The sequence below is a fragment of the Mercenaria mercenaria genome, chromosome 2 (assembly GCF_021730395.1).
Source record: "Mercenaria mercenaria strain notata chromosome 2, MADL_Memer_1, whole genome shotgun sequence".
NCBI lineage: Eukaryota > Metazoa > Mollusca > Bivalvia > Venerida > Veneridae > Mercenaria > Mercenaria mercenaria.
In genome coordinates this window covers 60,222,384-60,241,396 of record NC_069362.1, presented here as the reverse complement: position 1 = coordinate 60,241,396, position 19,013 = coordinate 60,222,384, and the positions used below count along the sequence as shown (strand labels likewise).

The following is a 19,013-nucleotide window of genomic DNA, read 5'->3' as shown; positions in this document are numbered from 1 at the left end:
TATTTGCTGTTCCGTCGCTTTTCAAGAGATAAGTATTATAGAAATTTTTTGCTGAGGTCGAAAAAGTTTCAATATTTTCTTATTTACACGTCATAGTGCAATTTAAGGCTAATAGTATATTTGCATATACCGCAAACAGGTTGACCAGAACATTAAAATTATCGTTGTCCTGTTCGAATTAAATCTGAAAAACAAAATTACTTGAATAACATAACATTTTTGTCGCATATCATTGCTGACAGAGATTTTCATTCATGCAATAATCAATTGTCTTAAAATATTAATTTTCAATCTTAAATTCATTCTAAAACTTTACTGTTCTACCATAGATAAATGATGTTACTTTCATTCCATGAGTAGTTAAGTTTAATAATATTTTATTGCATATACAAAAAATATATATACATATTCTATACACACACATACAACAAGCATACACAATGCATCATTGTAAATATACAAAAGAGTTGGAGCAGAAGTTGTAACAGCATTATCGGGGGGTCCTCCCCTGAAAAAACAGACTATATGTTATTTGAAAATACTGTCGTTATGTGATATATGTGAACAATCGCTTATCGTATCAAGAAAAGAAAAAATGGACATAAAAAATCGTACAAAAAAGATATGTAAATAATAAGAGAAAAATAGACACACTTGCCGCTGATCCGTTTCTGACGCCAACCCTCATCCCCCCCCCACCCCCACCCCCAATGTAACGCCAATAAATACGTCACCAACAGAACAGTATCAATTCATGGTATAACAAATGTTCTTTTACTCATTCTTCTTTCTTTCACGCATGTGTTACCTTTCATGTTGCAGAGTTTACTGGCGACAATGCATGAAGTTGGCTGTTGTCTAAGGTTATGTTTCCTTTCTCCTTTCTTTCACTCGCACTTCCAAACAATGAAATAATATATTCTTCGTCGGATAACAAATAAACCTTTAACAAGCTATAGATAAAAATAATTCCCATTCTAATTTTTAAAAAAATCTTCATTTCAATTCTTAAAAGTGATAAAAGACAGGACCTGATATCTTTTACCTGAAATAACTTTAACAGGAAAGTTATATGTTCACAGAGAGTTAAAACATTAATCATTCACATATTCCTGGCTTAATATTAAGGGAAATCATTGATGAAGATAGTTAACCTACGCGACACAAACACTATTTTCACTCATTAGAGACAGAACACCAGAACATATACATTCAGGAAGATTGAGAAATGAAAACATATATATAATATAGTTTGTTTCTAAAAAAAGAAGCTGACTTTCTTAAAATTGCTTTGTCAGCGTGAATCTTCGCGATAAAATACAAACAAAAAAAAAAACGCACATTGCTAGGCAATGCTGCACTTGGTTTAGATCGTTCGTGAATATTGTGCAGTGGATACTTAAAATAAATTTCATCAAGCATATAACGAGTAGTGCATAATGGAAATATCTCTCATATGTTATCTCTTCTTCTACTTTACCGAAGCCTTGAACGAGAATTATTTGTCTCTTTATTGGGTTATGGGACAGTTTAATTGAAAAATGAGGATACCAGTGCAAGAAAGAATATAAAAATACAATTTTGAGAAATTTTAGGAGAGAGTAGCACGAATGTATTACATGAGAATAGCCCTCGTCGTTCGCCATTTTCAGCGAACCTATTTTGTCGCGTATAGTTGCAACACACTAAATAGCTGTTCGTCTTTATTCTATATACAATTGACATATATGCAATGGCTGCAACACACATCAGGACCCACTTTAAATGTCTGTCACTTACATTTTCTTGAAGAATATTGTCAGTGGTGAATAAAAATCAAATGAAAAGTTAGGAGTCATGTTTGATGCAAGAAAAATATTTTCAGTCAAACATACAAACTGCAAAATCAGCTAAAAAATGAAACTCCAAATTGTAGTGGTGGTGTATGATCTAAGTTTCCATGACAGATACTGTTACGATATTATTTCATTTTGAAAATGCTACCTACATGTTAAGCATAGATCTGTCATGTGATTTCAGCAAAAAATGCAAAGAAAATAAGGAAAATAGCTCTACAGAGCAAAACAAAAACAAAGAAAACTGAGGACTATTTGAATCGGCCATTATGCGATACCATTTGTTTTCGCCCCATTTTCCAATTTAGTGTCTGTATGCCTATAAGAAAAACTTTGTTCTCTAAGACTGTGACAGTTTCATTTAAAATGTACAAGCAACCTAAATGCATGAAACATACAAGGTTTAGCTTGATACCACCAGTTTCTAAGGTTTTATAGCATTTTCAGTAACGTAAGACAATGCGTCAAATTCTGCCAAAAATAGCTGTCGCGACATAATTTTCTATCAGTTTTCCAAACTTTAACCTAGGTTTGCCCTGTTTGGTCATTTTCACCTCTGATATGCATACAAATTACGAATTTCACTGTTAAATATGTTCAATTCTACCTTTGACTGCTAGAAATTAGCAATCTTTAGGCTACAAATATGCAGTGTTTTCTTTTCTTTACTTTTTTTAAAAAAATTAACAACACCCAAAACAGTGAAAATGTGATATTTTTGGGTTTTGTCCATATTTACAGCAAAATTGCAATAAATTTGTCATTTTCTATCAAATTCTAATCAAATGAGCCCATATCCACCCTCATACAACATGGTTATTATTCAACAAAGATCCATATGAATTACAGCGTACCGAGAGAGCAGTCTCAAAGAAACTAACCCTTACATGTGTATATAGTAGGTATGAATGCGTACATAAATTTCAATAAACAATAAGGTAAAATTCCACAAATGAACCTAGTCGGGAACCGCATTAAGACGGTCAGAGGCAAAAATATATCGGTTAGGAGTTACAACTGGGTGATGATGATATGCCCTAAACCTAACTCTCATCTCCGTCATATTCAAAAGACAAAAAGTAATTTAGTGAATCTACGAGGGGCGTTCAATATGTAATGTTATTCCGTATGTAGTTTCGTAACCGCTGGTTATTTTTAGATGCGGTTTTCGGCATTATAGAGCAATTTATTGGGAACACAATGCTATATCAATTATAAAAATCGGCAGGTTCGAAGTAAAAATATAATCATTTTAGTGAGGTGTACTCAGGTATACTGGACCATAATTTATAATTTAGGTTTGTCATGGGCATCCAGTCTCAGAAAAATAGAATAACCTGTAAAATCACAAAATTCTATCATTTTTCTACGAGGTACATCAATTTGTGATGAGTTTGCGTTTGTTTTAAACTGCTCATAGCATTTTTAATTTTACATCACAACTAAAAAGTCTAAACTCGAGGTTGATTCCATCTGGAATGGGTGTTGAGAGCGATTAATCAAAATTGTAAGAACTAGTTTTGCAATCGAGAATTAAGATACTAGTATCAACTTAAAATACAAGAATTTTTAAACGATGATTATCGCGCCTGACAAAATTGCAGAGGCTTATTGTACTCACCTTATCATTTTTCGAGTAAAAATATACGCACTCAATTTAAAACTGTTATAAACTTTATTATTTTAGTTTTCATATGTTTTTGTGAAGATCATTATTTGTTTTATCTGTTTAAACTGAAAATTGAACTATAGTTCTAGTTGTTGAATAGTAGAATCAAGGAATTGCATATTACTATCTCAATATTTTGGACATAAAATTGTCCAGTATACCCGAGTACACCTCACTCAAATGATTATATTTTTACTTTGAATCTACCGATTTTTATAATTTATATAGCATTGTGTTGCCAATAAATTGCACTATAGTGTGCCGAAAACCGCATCTAAAAATAACCAGCGGTTACGGAACTACATACGGAATAACATTACATATTGAACGCCCCTCGTATTATCATGAAACTGTTTTTCTAAGTTGTACGCAACTACGAGGGTAAGTCATTAAGTTCCCGGACTGTGCGAACTAATTTGTAACAGTTTAAGAAAATAACTATACTGTGTTTAAGATCTGGTTACCTCTGTACGATATGTACGTTTGGTGACTATAAAAGGCGCTGAGCAATGGCTTGGTGCATTATCTTGATGGAAGGAGACATTTTTTTTTGTATGGAGATATCTGTATCACTTCCCCCCCCCCCCCCCCCTCTCCCCCGCTCCCCTCCACAACCCACCGTACACACACACATCTCCCAGAACACAGAACTCAATTACAACAATCTGCTCCGTACATGCAGACGTTGGCAAATTTTGAATAAATTCTTGCTTCGGGGTGTTTTTGCTACTTAATACTTACTTGTTTTTCTGTGCATGACGTCAAACTTTTGGTTGAACATAGAGCGCATATTAACTTTCATCAGGAGAGATATTTTGACGTCTTCATGCCAAGTAAAATTAATAACTACGAAACTACAAAGCAGCGAACTATCCAAAGTGAGCCGTAAAGCTCTATACGCGTTACCAAAGTAACTAACTATAACTTACTTCTTCGATGACAAATACTCAGATGATTTTAACTTTTCCAGTATACATGCCAAGTTTAATTAATGTACACTTTATAGTTCTGTTGAACAGTCAATAGTCCGGGAACTTAATAACTGTCCCTTGTGTTTCTCACCCAACTAATCTTTCCAGGAAATACGGTTTTGCATGTATCAATGCTATACGCCAAGCATGTTAAAGAACCATGCTGTATTTTCGAAAAGAGCTAGACTAAGTTATCCGGACATGTAATCTATGTATCTAAAAATGTTTCTTTCTGTCTTGGAGATTTATCTCGCTCCAAGCCCCTGCTCGTATTACACTTTGTCTGCACCAGTAGAGGGAGCACCGATAACGTGCTATATAAAAATGTATATTACTAATAATTAGTACAGTCATACGTGTGGATTGTATGATGCAGACGTGTATGTTATAATGTTGTAAAATAAATAAAGAATTTGATAAAAAAATTTCTTTGGATATGAAAAAGGCATTTAGTTTTTTCCAACTTTCTAAAAAAAGACAAAAAGAACCCCCCAAAAAACACACAGTCATACATTTTTAACTCGACATCGAAAATTCAAAATTTGTTTCAATATTTGCATATTTGAAACCTAAATAAAAAACAGATAAAGTTTAATGAAAAGCCAAAATCGTTGTTAATATTTATCTGTGTAAAACATCTTCTCTTATATTTGGTTACCGATTGATTGACGTTGCTATGGGGATAACGCTATTTTATTAGTTGAACAGATAAATGATCAGCATCCTCAAATCGATATGAAAGGGTCACAAATCAATACTTATCGTGTTAACAGAAGGTGCGAAAAGTTTGTAAAAAATATTCGACATATACTTCAGCGAAATGAGTCAACAGCTTAAATCAAAGTACACTGTAATATCCGCTTGAAATTGTATCAACCAATGAACAAACAGACCAGAATAGAACAAAACTATTTCACCCACGTATAAGAAATACACACGCACGCACGTACTTAATAGGTCTATTCGGCGGCGAAAGTCTGCGTAGCGCACGCTCTCGTGCACTTTTTTGGTAAACGATAGCGGCAACGCCTCGCGTATGGTGCGATGAAATGGGTTGGTAGAATGTTGAAATTTACCCTGCTACGCCATGTACGATGATTAACAAAGAAAGTTCCATTATCAGATTCACGTGTTGTTAGTTGACTCCAGCTCGTTGGCACTCTGTATGACGAGACTTCAGCTGAAGAACTCTACAATCCTTCAGAAGTGTTGCAGGATTAACAGTTCGCATTCCACCGTCTGTATAATCATTCATGAACAGTTTATATTCAGACCAAAATAATTCTCCTGGTATCATCAATTTCTTTGGGGAAATCTCTATATTAAATTTCTATATTAAATGAAACTATTTTTCTATTTGTAACTCGAGTTAATGAAATGGACTAAAATTAGTCTATTTTATCCCATTTCGAAGCGCCAGAATGTGTGTGCTGTCGGGATGGATGAGCATGGTATTTCACAAAGTTTGACATTGTAACGAAACAGTTTTCATTTTGGGCTAAAAAGCAGCATGTAGCGCAAACTGCGGGTTTCCAAGTGAACAAAATTATATTCTAATATGTTTTTCTCTTTTAAAACACTCTTACGCTAAAATGACGTCACGTTAACGTGCGGTGACGTCAATGTTTTTGTTGAAACCAAGAAAGAGCGCTACTATATTTTATTTACTATTTTAGATTAAGGGCATATAAGAAATAATTTATAGCAAAAGAGTGTTTTAACACTATTTATGCACGTTGGGCGGTTATACGTCGGGCGTAATAATTTCACGAGGGCGCAGCCCGAGTGAAATTATTTGTACGACGTCTTACCGCCCGAGTGCATAAAACACTCTTTTGCTATAAATTATTTCTTAATTATAATTAAATCAGCCTTTACATATTTTTATTCACCAGCTTTTTGAGGATGTAAACCTCCTTGCATATACCTTAGCACTGGTCAACATTCTCAACCGCCATACCTTACTGAAGGTTTTTCAAAAACGGAAAAGTTCTGATATTCACGATTATCAATTTACATGTCATTATCCTCTTTATTGCTTGATGTTCTAGTACGTAGTCGCTTTCTATCATGAAACACGATTATCAATGGACATGTCATTATCTTCCTTATTGCTTGCGGTTCTGGTCGTTGTCGATTTCTATTTTGAACCACGATTATCAATGGTCATGTCATTATCTTTTTACTGGTCGCGGTTGTGGTATGTTGTCGCTTTCTATCATGAAACACGATTATCAATGGACATGCCATTATCCTCTTTATTACTTGATGTTCTGGAAGATTGTTGCTTTTTATCATGAACCACGATTATCAATGGACATGCCATCATCCTCATTATCACTTGCGGTTCTAGTACGTTTTCGCATTCTATCATGAACCACGATTATCAATGGACATGTCATTATCCTCTTTATTACTTGCGGCTCCGGTACATTGTCGCTTTCTATCATGAACAACGATTATCAATGGATATGTCATTATCCTCTTTATCATTTGCGGTTCTGGTAGGTTGTCGCTTTCTATCATGAACCACGAGTCATTTTTGATGCGCCAGTTTCTTCTATTGTTAGTAGTACAAACGGGGTTTCAGTCATAGTTCCAGGTTCTTCCGATCAATTATCTCTCTCTGTGGACTTACTGCACACGTCAAAGTCAATTGCTGTGATCCTCCCACATCAAGAATGACTCTTGATGCCTTTGAAACTGTATATTTCTTTCAACTGGTGGCTAATCTTGTATTTCATGACTATTGAAGTTATTGGTTCGTATTGTAATGTAGTAATCAGTATTCAGCATTTAAGACTGTCTTAATACTGGCATTTTTGTTTTTATTTTGATACCTTCCCCTGCCAGAAGACAAATATTTGCATCTAAAATATCAAATAAGAACCCTTAATGTGAGGTATTTTCAGGATAAACGCTAAACATTTGCGATACTGTTAATTCACGGTGTGTATGCATATCGGACCCCTCTCTGTGGTAAATGAGAAAACGGATCTCTCTCTGTTCGAGCACAGGACCTTCTATGTTGTAAACAATGAACTCCAATGTCGCCGCTTTGTCATGGAGCTCAGAAAATCGAACTTTTCGTCCTGAAGACAGGTTTGTGCATAAAAAAAAATTTGAAACACGGGAAGACGTAGCTATATACCCTTGCTTTTTTATCGTTACATTTGTTTTATCAGTTGACACAAGTCCAAACGAAGATGACATGTAGACGGAGGATACCAGCTCGGATGAACATTAAGCCATGTTTATGAAACTTAATACCTCTTGACTTCTGCACCCGGCACTAAATTAAACAACTTAGTAGAATAAAGCGTGTGTATGTGATATATTGAATAAACACTTAGGAAAATTACTTTATAAAGTTAAATGTTTTATTCATCGACTGTAATGCGTTTGAAATGTGCCCACCTATGATTGATATTTAGTGCTTCGAACAATACCGCTTTCATGTGATTAAAATCACATCATATCCAGTGGCTCCTAGTGAATAATTGTATAATATCCTGCAAATAACAAATAACGCTTTCCTCAGATGTAATATCCGCCTACTTCACTGAAGCTTCGAAAGAAAATTATTTGCCGCTGAATCAGATTCATTGGGTGGAGATAATGAAAGTCTGCTTACATGTAGCTATGGTTGAGTTACAACATGGGTGTTATAAAAAAGCAAAGGTGCATAGAAATTTTCATGTTCCGAAAAAAAAACTTCATCGAAACGAAACCCTAGAGAAGAGTTTATATGATTATGCAAATAATGACATTTGCACAATATTCATGTGCAAAGTAAAGCAATTAAGCAAAAACAGGGTAAGAAAGGGTAAGAAATCCAAACAAGGAACAAAAGTTTGGGATGACCTTGAGATGGTCAGAAGCAAAAACTCCATAAGAGTGTTACAACTAGGTAATCTTTGGCACCACAACTCACCCTTAACGCCACTGTATTTAAAATATATAGGGCTGTGTACATATACACATAATAATTTAGGCAAATCTATTTTATTGATTAATTTATTGGTGGATGCTAGGGTATTTATATATATATATATATACAGTCAAACCCGGCTGCAGAACCTCCCTTGGGGACTGAAAAATGCCGGTATTTGTGATAACATATATTTTCGCAAGACAGGTGACGTGTGACCATAGTAAGCAGGTTATATTTTTTGGAGGCTGTCTACAGTACGGGTCTGACTGCATAAGGGAGTTCATCGGTTCTATGACAAAGGTAAATGTACCAACTAATATAGCAAAAACAAAACAAAATTATGTGGGATAAGGCCGTGACTTTATTGTAAATTTTCAAATGAAAATTATGGCATATTGTAAATATATAGCATGGTATATATGAAAATGATGAGAAAATATGAAAGACAAAGCTCCAGCTAAAATGCCTGGAAGCAACATAGCAGCGCGAAGGTGCAGAAAACTATGAAAATAAGAGCAGAACATACCAGACCTAATAGGAAATTGTAGGTTCTAGTACTTCGCACTAATGAGAAACGTGACAAAGATGCTCTCACAGATCTCTATGACATGAGATGATATATCAACAAAAATATTCTTCCTAGATTAAGTAAATGCAAAATGAAACATAACACCAAGATCAAAATAAAATCTGATGTAAGTCAAGAAAGTCTTCAGCAAACAAACGCACAAAAATATTAAAATATTGAAAAAATTGTTTCAATGTAATATATGAACAAACGGACCGGTGCGAGGGAATGGTTATAGCAAACTATGCTACAATAATAATATAATCCATCCAAGCGATTGACTGAGCTAACCAGCAGACTGGAAACGTAAGAAAACAGGGGGGATTTACATGTCTGTTTCAACATAACCCATGTGTTAGAGGTTTGTAGCAAAGTGATCCACAAATTATAAAAATATGTACGGACCTACACGTACATATAACAAATGCAACTTTCGACTGATCACTAATAATCGTATGGCCGATACGTTGAACAACCCTGTTTATATAAGACACAGTCAATCCATGGACCAGGTGAATGGCCGACCACATGGTACAAGGCCCCCTCTAACGGTTAAAGAGCGCCCGCCCAATAACACCAATAATAAGAGATGACCAACCGAGCGCGAGGTTGCAGATACGAGAAGGTCAACCTAGACAAGTGAGCTTTTATTTTGATACTGCCGTAGTATACAAGAATAAAATATTTTGTGGATCACTAAATATTGCTCACAACACGGACAAAAATTAAAATGAAATTAGAATTGACTTGAGCCAAACATTTTAATACAGAAGACTTTCTTTACTGTACCCCGAATAAAGATTACAATTTGTAAGCGCCATTTAAGTCACGACAATAAAAATTCTAAATTGATGAAATCAGATCAATTTAAATAATGTATGTTTACTAATAAAATCAAGTTTATATACGCATACACGCCTTATTTCTTTCCTTTACTATATAACTAATACCAAACAAACAACTTAAAGTGGTTTCAATGATGGTGGTTAACTACTGTTCATATAACAATCAATATCCCAATAACACAATGCATCAATAGAACGCCTTCGAAATATATATAGACAGAAATATCATAATTCTTTCCAAGTATGCATGTACTTAAGCAATCAATATGCCGAAAGAAACATAAAATATACCGGACTATTTATGAACATATGCAGTAAGACAGAATACAGAATGGACAATTCATATGTAATATGACAAATACTTGTCATGTTATCTTAATCTTTGCGCATTATTATTATTATAATTATTATTTTTTGTTTTAATTTCATCTAAAAAACTACCCAGAAAGACAGGTTAATCGTATGCTGCGAGCCGGCTGCCCCAACCCTAACTCTTTTCTATTTTTTATGATATTTTTATATAAGAGGGGGGAGGTAGGGAGAATCCGAGGCTCTGACCAGCGAAAAGGCTCTCTCCACCCCCTGTTTTCCGAGTATTTACTATCATCAAACCCGCACTAATTCATGTTATCTTCGTGCTTAACTTCAAACCAAATTTAACAAAAAACAACAAACAAAGTACCAAAAAGAAAAAGATAGTAACATTCGAAATGTTTATAAATGAATACATGCAGTTAAAAATCAAGCCGGTTTCATTCAACCGTATTGTTCCATGATGATTAAATGTACCAACAGAAGCATACTAGCAAAATTGAGTTTATACACACACACTGTAAAGAGTTTATTCTCTAATATACCATAGATTACAGAAGCGGCGTGACATGTTTGGTGCAGCAGTACATTTTGTGGCAGGGTTCAGCAGTATGATTCACCATTGTGACCCTGAAACAGATTAAACTTGACGGCAGAAATATGTTAAAAAACAACAAAGTTACTGTAATGGGAAGGGTGGGAGGGAATTTTTGTAAACGATCTGTCCTCTACGGATTTCCGATAAAGAATGTACTTGTCACTGCACTAAATTTGCCCATGAAAATCCCGTGGGATTAAAACTTGTCAGACTAGTATTTGAACTGACACGACAATAAATACAAATACAGGGGCGGATTAGCAGTGATGCGTTATGTTAGACAAGACGATACCCACCAAAATTAAAACAATTTATTTCATAAGAGAACATAAATTTACTTAATTTATTGGTGGATGCTAGGGTATTTATATATATATATATACAGTCAAACCCGGCTGCAGAACCTCCCTTGGGGACTGAAAAATGCCGGTATTTGTGATAACATATATTTTCGCAAGACAGGTGACGTGTGACCATAGTAAGCAGGTTATATTTTTTGGAGGCTGTCTACAGTACGGGTCTGACTGCATAAGGGAGTTCATCGGTTCTATGACAAAGGTAAATGTACCAACTAATATAGCAAAAACAAAACAAAATTATGTGGGATAAGGCCGTGACTTTATTGTAAATTTTCAAATGAAAATTATGGCATATTGTAAATATATAGCATGGTATATATGAAAATGATGAGAAAATATGAAAGACAAAGCTCCAGCTAAAATGCCTGGAAGCAACATAGCAGCGCGAAGGTGCAGAAAACTATGAAAATAAGAGCAGAACATACCAGACCTAATAGGAAATGGTAGGTTCTAGTACTTCGCACTAATGAGAAACGTGACAAAGATGCTCTCACCGATCTCTATGATATAAGATGATAACTATAGATTTCAACAAATGTAATGCATTTTAGATTTTAGTACTAATAAGATTTACAATATGTCATACCGAAATGCACATTACGTGTATTGAGGGCCACTCAACATTTTATGAAAATAAAATTCGCCAAAACGAGGTATGCAGTGAATACACGTTTACTCAATAGGTACAGCAGGTCATTGACAAACAGTTAAAAGTCTAGAGCTAGAAATTACTTTTTGCTATGTACCTTAATTTTTTAAGATGTATCAAAATCTATGAAACTCGCTGCATATTTTACATATTGTATATCTTTAAATGTTACAATGTCATTCAGGTACATGTACATATTATCCAATAGTTCGATTACTATAAGCTAGGGTCATCATGAAACCTTTTGCTGAGGTTTCAGTCGAAATGTATTATCTATTTATTTTGAACGAACATCAGACGAACGGACGGACAGGCGGACGAATAGGAAACCAATAGCCATAAGACTTTCAATTAGAAGAGTCTTTCTGCCACTGACTTGTTACGTCATAAACAGAATATGCTTAGACAGTTTCATGTGACGTCTTCTTTGCATTCATATTATTGAAATTATTATTCATATCATTATTGTTATTATGATTATTATTATTATTATTAACATTATTCTCATAATTGATTCAATTCTGTTTTACACCTATTTTCGATATTTCTTGATTATTTCGTTTTCCATATCAATGCATTTTTATAACTCATTCTTTTACATGCAGGCAGCTAAGTAATGCATGCAACGGACCTAGATAAATCGGATCTAATAAAATTAACCAGGTACAGCAGTTACCTTTCAACATAAGGTGCCCCAATAGCTGCCGATCCCGACCATGCCACGCCGCTCCTATAGCTAAACTGTTTAAAGACATTAGGAGAATAGCCGGTTGACGACATTAGTTTTCTGCAGTCCCTTATACCAGAGATTGACCGTGTTAATGCTGGTGTTACAGTTGCTGACGTAATGGATAATCCGCATCAAATCGTATAGGCTAGAACTGCGTCTAAAATTAATGTGTATGCATTTCATTAGCGTGTAACAAAATTGATAACCCAAATCCATATTTTAGTCATTAAGAAATACATTTAAAGCTGAATATTGTTCAAAATATAACAATAATCTGTATTAATTTATATTAGTCCTTGTATATGATAATCTTTTGCAGAACGGAACCATGCAAAGTATTAGCAGATTCGGTTCGATTAACTTGGTTCATGGGAAATCACTCGTGGCACTCCCAAGTATAGTGTGGCTTATTCCATTTAGCTCAGAATGTTTGTGTTTTTATTTCTATAGCACCGTTCTCCATAAGTTTCGTTGTTTTGCTGGATTTTATTCTTATGTAAAATACTCTCAGAAACAATAACCAGACTTAAGTATGAAAAGCACATCTTACCTTACTTCGAACATGTCCGGATTATATTGTTTAACAGTTCTGAAAGAGCTTTGTAATTTCATTACAATGAATAAATAATATATCTATAAATCCGTGAATTATTTGATTTAAACATGACGCTTTCGTGCTTTAAGAAATATTTCTACGACTTAGAATTGTGACAGTATGTTATTAATTTTCATAAGCATCACTTACCATTTACTGTTATACATTACAACAGTTGAGATCTAGGTTACCCTAGTGATGTATAATGAAAATATATCTTACATTTCTTTCGATATCTAACAAACAGCAGCTAACCAATATGTTACATTATGAAAACATCCAATATACACGTATCTTTCTTGTCAGCTGTTAATGTTTCATGCCATGGTACGAACCCAACTGGAACGCTCTCTTGCCAGTTAGCTAATCAAGTTAATATAGCCAGTTTCGTTCCTGGACACGTAAAAAGCGTAAGCTTACATTACCTTATTACATACCAATTTTCCCATGTGCAGTCTCTACGAACACTTTAACCATCTGACTGAAATACTGTTGAAAACGGCATGGAACCAATTAATTGTATGTCGCTCCTTTCTCATCGGATCTGTTAAGCTGTAACTAGACTATGCAGCATGTTTTTTATCATTTGAAGCAAGATATTTAACGTATAATTTTGACAATTGGTAAGAAACAACCAAATGTATATTTCTATTTGATTTAATGACTTAAAAGTTTGTGATTTTTTTTTTAATTATATTAGACTACAAAGCAAAATTCTTTGATTAATCCTAGCGATACTAAATCATGTTACAAAATATTTCCGCAACAATGTACGTTAGAAATGCATAATCCTCAATACACCTCGGGTGAAACCAGTACATGCATATTGTACATATGATTAAAGTCCATAAATAATAATGACCGAGAATAATGTACAGGAACTAACGTACTGCATTTTTGCGTATGTACATGCAAACAAAAGAACGCTCGACCACACCCATGTTTTACCTGTGAGTGTTTGTCAGCTCACTATGTCTGTTAATTTTATTTATTTATTTTTTTATTTATTTTTTTTTTTTTTAACTAAAATTCACTTCAGACTGATTCAGTCAGTGATTGAATAAAACCAAATAGCCAATATCTTGCTGATTGTACGATGAACACGTGTCTCCATTACTTTCCAGAGGACATATTCAAATGCCGTATAAACAGAAAGTTCAGCAATCAAAATTATAAGCGCAGACATCTAAAGAAAATATATAATGTATACTCATCTCAATTGTGAATTCTCGAAACAGTAGCGCTGCAGTTTTCCGTCGTAATCTTCTTTAAATTTTTGTAAACGATCTGTCCTCTACGGATTTCCGATAAAGAATGTACTTGTCACTGCACTAAATTTGCCCATGAAAATCCCGTGGGATTAAAACTTGTCAGACTAGTATTTGAACTGACACGACAATAAATACAAATACAGGGGCGGATTAGCAGTGATGCGTTATGTTAGACAAGACGATACCCACCAAAATTAAAACAATTTATTTCATAAGAGAACATAAATTTACATAATTCGTGACCAATTTGTAAGCTGCTCACATCTATATAATACTTGCGATCATTGTTTACGTTTTCCAAATGTATTCTTTAAATCAACAGAGTAAAAGTAATGATATCCATATTTGTACTACAGCACTACACCGAAATGCTTAACTGCATTCTAGACACTATTCCTGCTTCAAGAAACTCTGTCACAAAAAATTGATACATGTCTTCAAATTGATATTGTGATCTTGCATGTTCATTAACAAGGAGTAATACATCCTCTTTACCATTAAAATGGCTATAGAATTAATTGGAAGACAAATATCAAACACTTGTGAAACAAGGAAGAGTGTACAAAAGGCAATATAACATGTTGGTGTAGGTGTCGCCCCGACTTCTGTACATCTTGTTCAAAACGGGCAAGATGTGTTATTCCTTTAAATGGCTTATGTGTTTTTGATTGTTTTGTTTGGTTTAACGGTACACCGACACTTTTATAGGTCATATAGCAAATTTTCAGGGCTTTTTTATGGTGGAGGAAGCATTATTCTAACACGGGCGGGCACCTGGGTAGAACCATCGACCTTCCGTAAGCCAGCTGGACGGCTTTCTCGCATGAAGAATTCATCGCCCCAGTTACACTGCCATACGAAGGACAGGCAGTACCCCCGCTTTTTTAAAGAACGAATGAGTACTTTCACCAACGACTCATTGATAAATAACGTTAATAATTTTTCTTTGTTTGGCAGTGTTTCTATCAGACACAACAAACCAAATTTCAAGGCATATCAGAGACAAATTTCAACTCAGAAATTGATGGTGTTCAATTGTGTGTGCAACTAAGAAATGTCGGTACTCACCTTGAATGTATTATGAAAGTATATGAGATATGTCAGCAATTATCAGGCTTGAATATACAAACTAATCTGCTTACATGAATATTGTATTATGCATTTCCAAAATAACTGTACTAAGCATCCGTCCATTATACATGGACAATTCAGTAAAATTTATATTTTCTTTACAAAATAATTTGTTCAAATCATAGGGACGACATGCATTTCAGAGGAAGGTATTTATCTGTCAGTAAAATATAGGTAATTGGCAAAGCATTTGTGAGATAATATACATTTTTACATCATAAACTTAGATAATGAAATAAAATGCATCGCAAAGAATCGCATGTTGATAGTTTTGACGGTAGATTGTTCTGAAAACAAACTAGTTGTTTATCAGATTTTGCTAAAATCCTTGCCACCCTAGGTACAATACATCGTTTTTCTACTTCCGGGATGAAAATTCGAAATTAAATCTTTATCAGGAAAACACCGCGCCGCACCGCAAGACATTTTTCCGTCTTTGAAGTAAGACACTGAATGAAACAAAGAATTTATCACTAATGAATTTATATGACCTTTCAACTAGATGACTTTGTTGATGACTAAACTTTTTTCAACATAAAATTTTAACGAACAAAAATGATCACGATGCAGTTCCATCGACACTGACCGCAAAAGTCGAAATAGAGTTGTCATCGAAACCAGTTTTCTGGTAAATGGAAAACGAAATGAATGGTGTAAAAATCATACCAATACAATGATTCTATAAACAATGCAGTTAATCACATTGTTCTAGATATAGAATAGAATATTCTGTTTGTTCAAACTAAATGCATTCGTTTATCTTTTCCTAGCCAACAGACAAATTTCCGCCGCTTCATCTTTATCCTAGCGTGTTCTAAGAAGTATTATATTTCCACTTGACAAAGAATGATAAACATGCTTACTTATCTTCTAACTCGCGTAGCAAGTACATAATAAAATAAATATTACAGAAGTGCATTGATTTTCCGTTCAGTCAAAGATAAACTTGTTTATGTCGGTACTGATACACTAGAACTTAAGAGCGACTCCACCCATTTTCGAAGCGCCATAGTTATTTGTTAGGCCAGTAGAAAGGTTGTACGTACTGGTGTTGCGCCGTTTTCGAATCACTAAAATCTAACGAATGCAAATACATGTTTAGACCAAGTACTCATGAACAACCAGTCGGACTATAATCCTTAATCATACCTTCATGTGGAATTATTAAAGAATATTCACTCATTTTGGTCAATAATGGAACATAATTCATTGTATGTTGTATTACATAATTATATGTTAATCAACATAAGTCCTTTCCCCTTTACATATACGAGGGAGAAGAATTCATTTTCAATATCTTAAACTGTCTTATTTAAATTCTGATATGCAAAGAACACTGCGCTAATCAAGTTCATTTTCTATACCTCATTCACGGAACGTTTGCAGATTTATCATGATCAATAAAATGCATATTTTTAAGATGTTACTCTGTTATATATATGTAGGGAATTCTAGAAACAGCACATGAACTTCCATACTAAGACTTATTTTATCACTAAACATCTTCTTATCTGTTTATCTGTAAAACTGAATTTGCTACGAAACGATACCAAATACCTGTTAAGAAATTGTATAGAATATAGTTGAATATCTGTTATAACATTTTATTGAACCGACTTGTGTTTCTGATTGCAGTTAAGTCTTGTCTTCATTTATGAGAGTAACACATCTTAAAGTATTCAATACATTCATTGTTCTTGTTGTTTTTTTTTATAATACTGGATTATTTGAAATTTTTAATTTCAAAATTCCAATATAATTATTAAAACTTTGTTTACTATTATCGTGTCCTATTTCCTTACAAAAATTTAAAAACTTACCTTTGTTCATTTGCTGAATTATTTTATTGCATTGTGTATTTTCTCCAACCTGTTTCAAACGTTTCATCGACTATTTTATACAATAGCATGCTCTATGTTGGGCTTAGCTCATTTAATAGTAAAAAGTAGACATACCTCAATATCAGGTCAGAACACGGTCATATAATATGACTGGTCGAAGAGGAGATATATCATTGCAACAGTAAGCACATTTGGAGATAGATGACGCGGCTTACAACCGGAATATCAAATATCCCAGGGGCTGGCTTAACTTTTTATAAGACAAATCAAATGACGGATAGATTAAGATACCAATATCTTGAAAATGGCACTTTGACCACTTTAAGAGTTAGACATTGATTTTCTATTCGGACTAAGTACATAGATTTTAATTACCACTCTCTGTACTTATAATTAATATTCGTGTCTTTATATAGAATTGTCAAAACAGAAGACAGATATCGACAAGGACGAAGGTCTTAAAATATTGTTCCAATCAAGTAATCAATTAAACATGCAATATTAACAAATAGTATTTTTCTGAAGGACTGACTCGGATCTTCTTAATACATGTTGAGCTTGCCCAAATCTCTTAGAACACTACAAACATCATTTTAGGTCAGACACTTTCCATGAGCGAACAACAGACAGAAACAGATAGCTTTGCTAAGGAGATAATTTCAAAATACAGTCGAATACCGTTACCTCGATATTTAAGGGACTGTAAAAAATGCATCGACGTATCCGAAGTTCGACGTAACGATATTGACTGTTTGGGACACTTTGTACTTGTGTTGGACGTCTTTATTGTCACTATATCCAATGCTTTTGTTTTTCAGAGGGTTTGAAAGGGGAAAGAAATAATATAACGTAAATACGATTTTAATTTTATTGACAAATAAACATCTTCATTAAATAGTATATACTTAATTTAAGTTTTAAATTTTTCAAAATATACGTGTAAACATTTGCATTTTATTCCTTCCATAAACAAGTCTGAATGCAGCTGTAATGTACGTTTATTTTAAGTAACTACGTTTACATAAAAACTTAGCTAGATTATAATTAGATGTAGATATTTTTTCTTCGAACGAACCGCCAGTGCTTACACTTCGGCTTACTTCAAAGCATAACAACCTCTTAATTCAGAGTGAAGAAAACCATGTATTTTCCGTGTTGCTTATATAAAGTAAATGAGCCTGGGCAACATAATTATAATAATCAGCTTCTTCACATCTGCCCACACTGTCTCGATGCATAACAGGTATTAAATCAAGAAGTGTATATTTTTTCATTTTCTAAATGTTTTATTTTTGCAAACGTAAATATCTAATAGTATATATACACTTAGGTTATTGTTCGTGTTTTGTAGAACACATGAGTTAAATCTAATTCTCGAAGAGAGACCTCTGAATTCCGGTGTTAAAGGTCATAGTCTTCGAATCACTAACCCCTCACCGCTGGGAGTTCAGACTCTATTACGTTTGAGGAAACTACACAGCATATTTTTACCACATCGAAGTCATTTCATTTTCCCATCGTGAGCTTTTGCTGACTAAACTAGAGTTTACCCGAAATAGATATAGATACAATAAACAGAGCAGAAGATATTCATCATCTTCTTACAGAGTAAATGCAATTGATTGTCGTCTGGTTGAAAAAGTCCTTCTCCGAAAGTTATTGAATATTTTGGAAGAATAATATACTTTGGAGAATATTCATTATG

At 34.0% G+C, this 19,013-nt stretch overlaps 1 long non-coding RNA gene across 1 annotated transcript; it reads right to left on the bottom strand.

Moving 5' to 3' along the window:
* Positions 1 to 8,747: 8,747 nt before the first annotated feature.
* Positions 8,748 to 13,009, bottom strand: LOC128555153 (uncharacterized). The gene is made up of 2 exons (XR_008369837.1): positions 12,417 to 13,009; positions 8,748 to 10,764 (listed from the first exon to the last, which is right to left on the bottom strand). It is a non-coding gene; the product is annotated as an uncharacterized LOC128555153 (long non-coding RNA).
* Between the last annotated feature and the right edge of the window lie 6,004 nt (positions 13,010 to 19,013).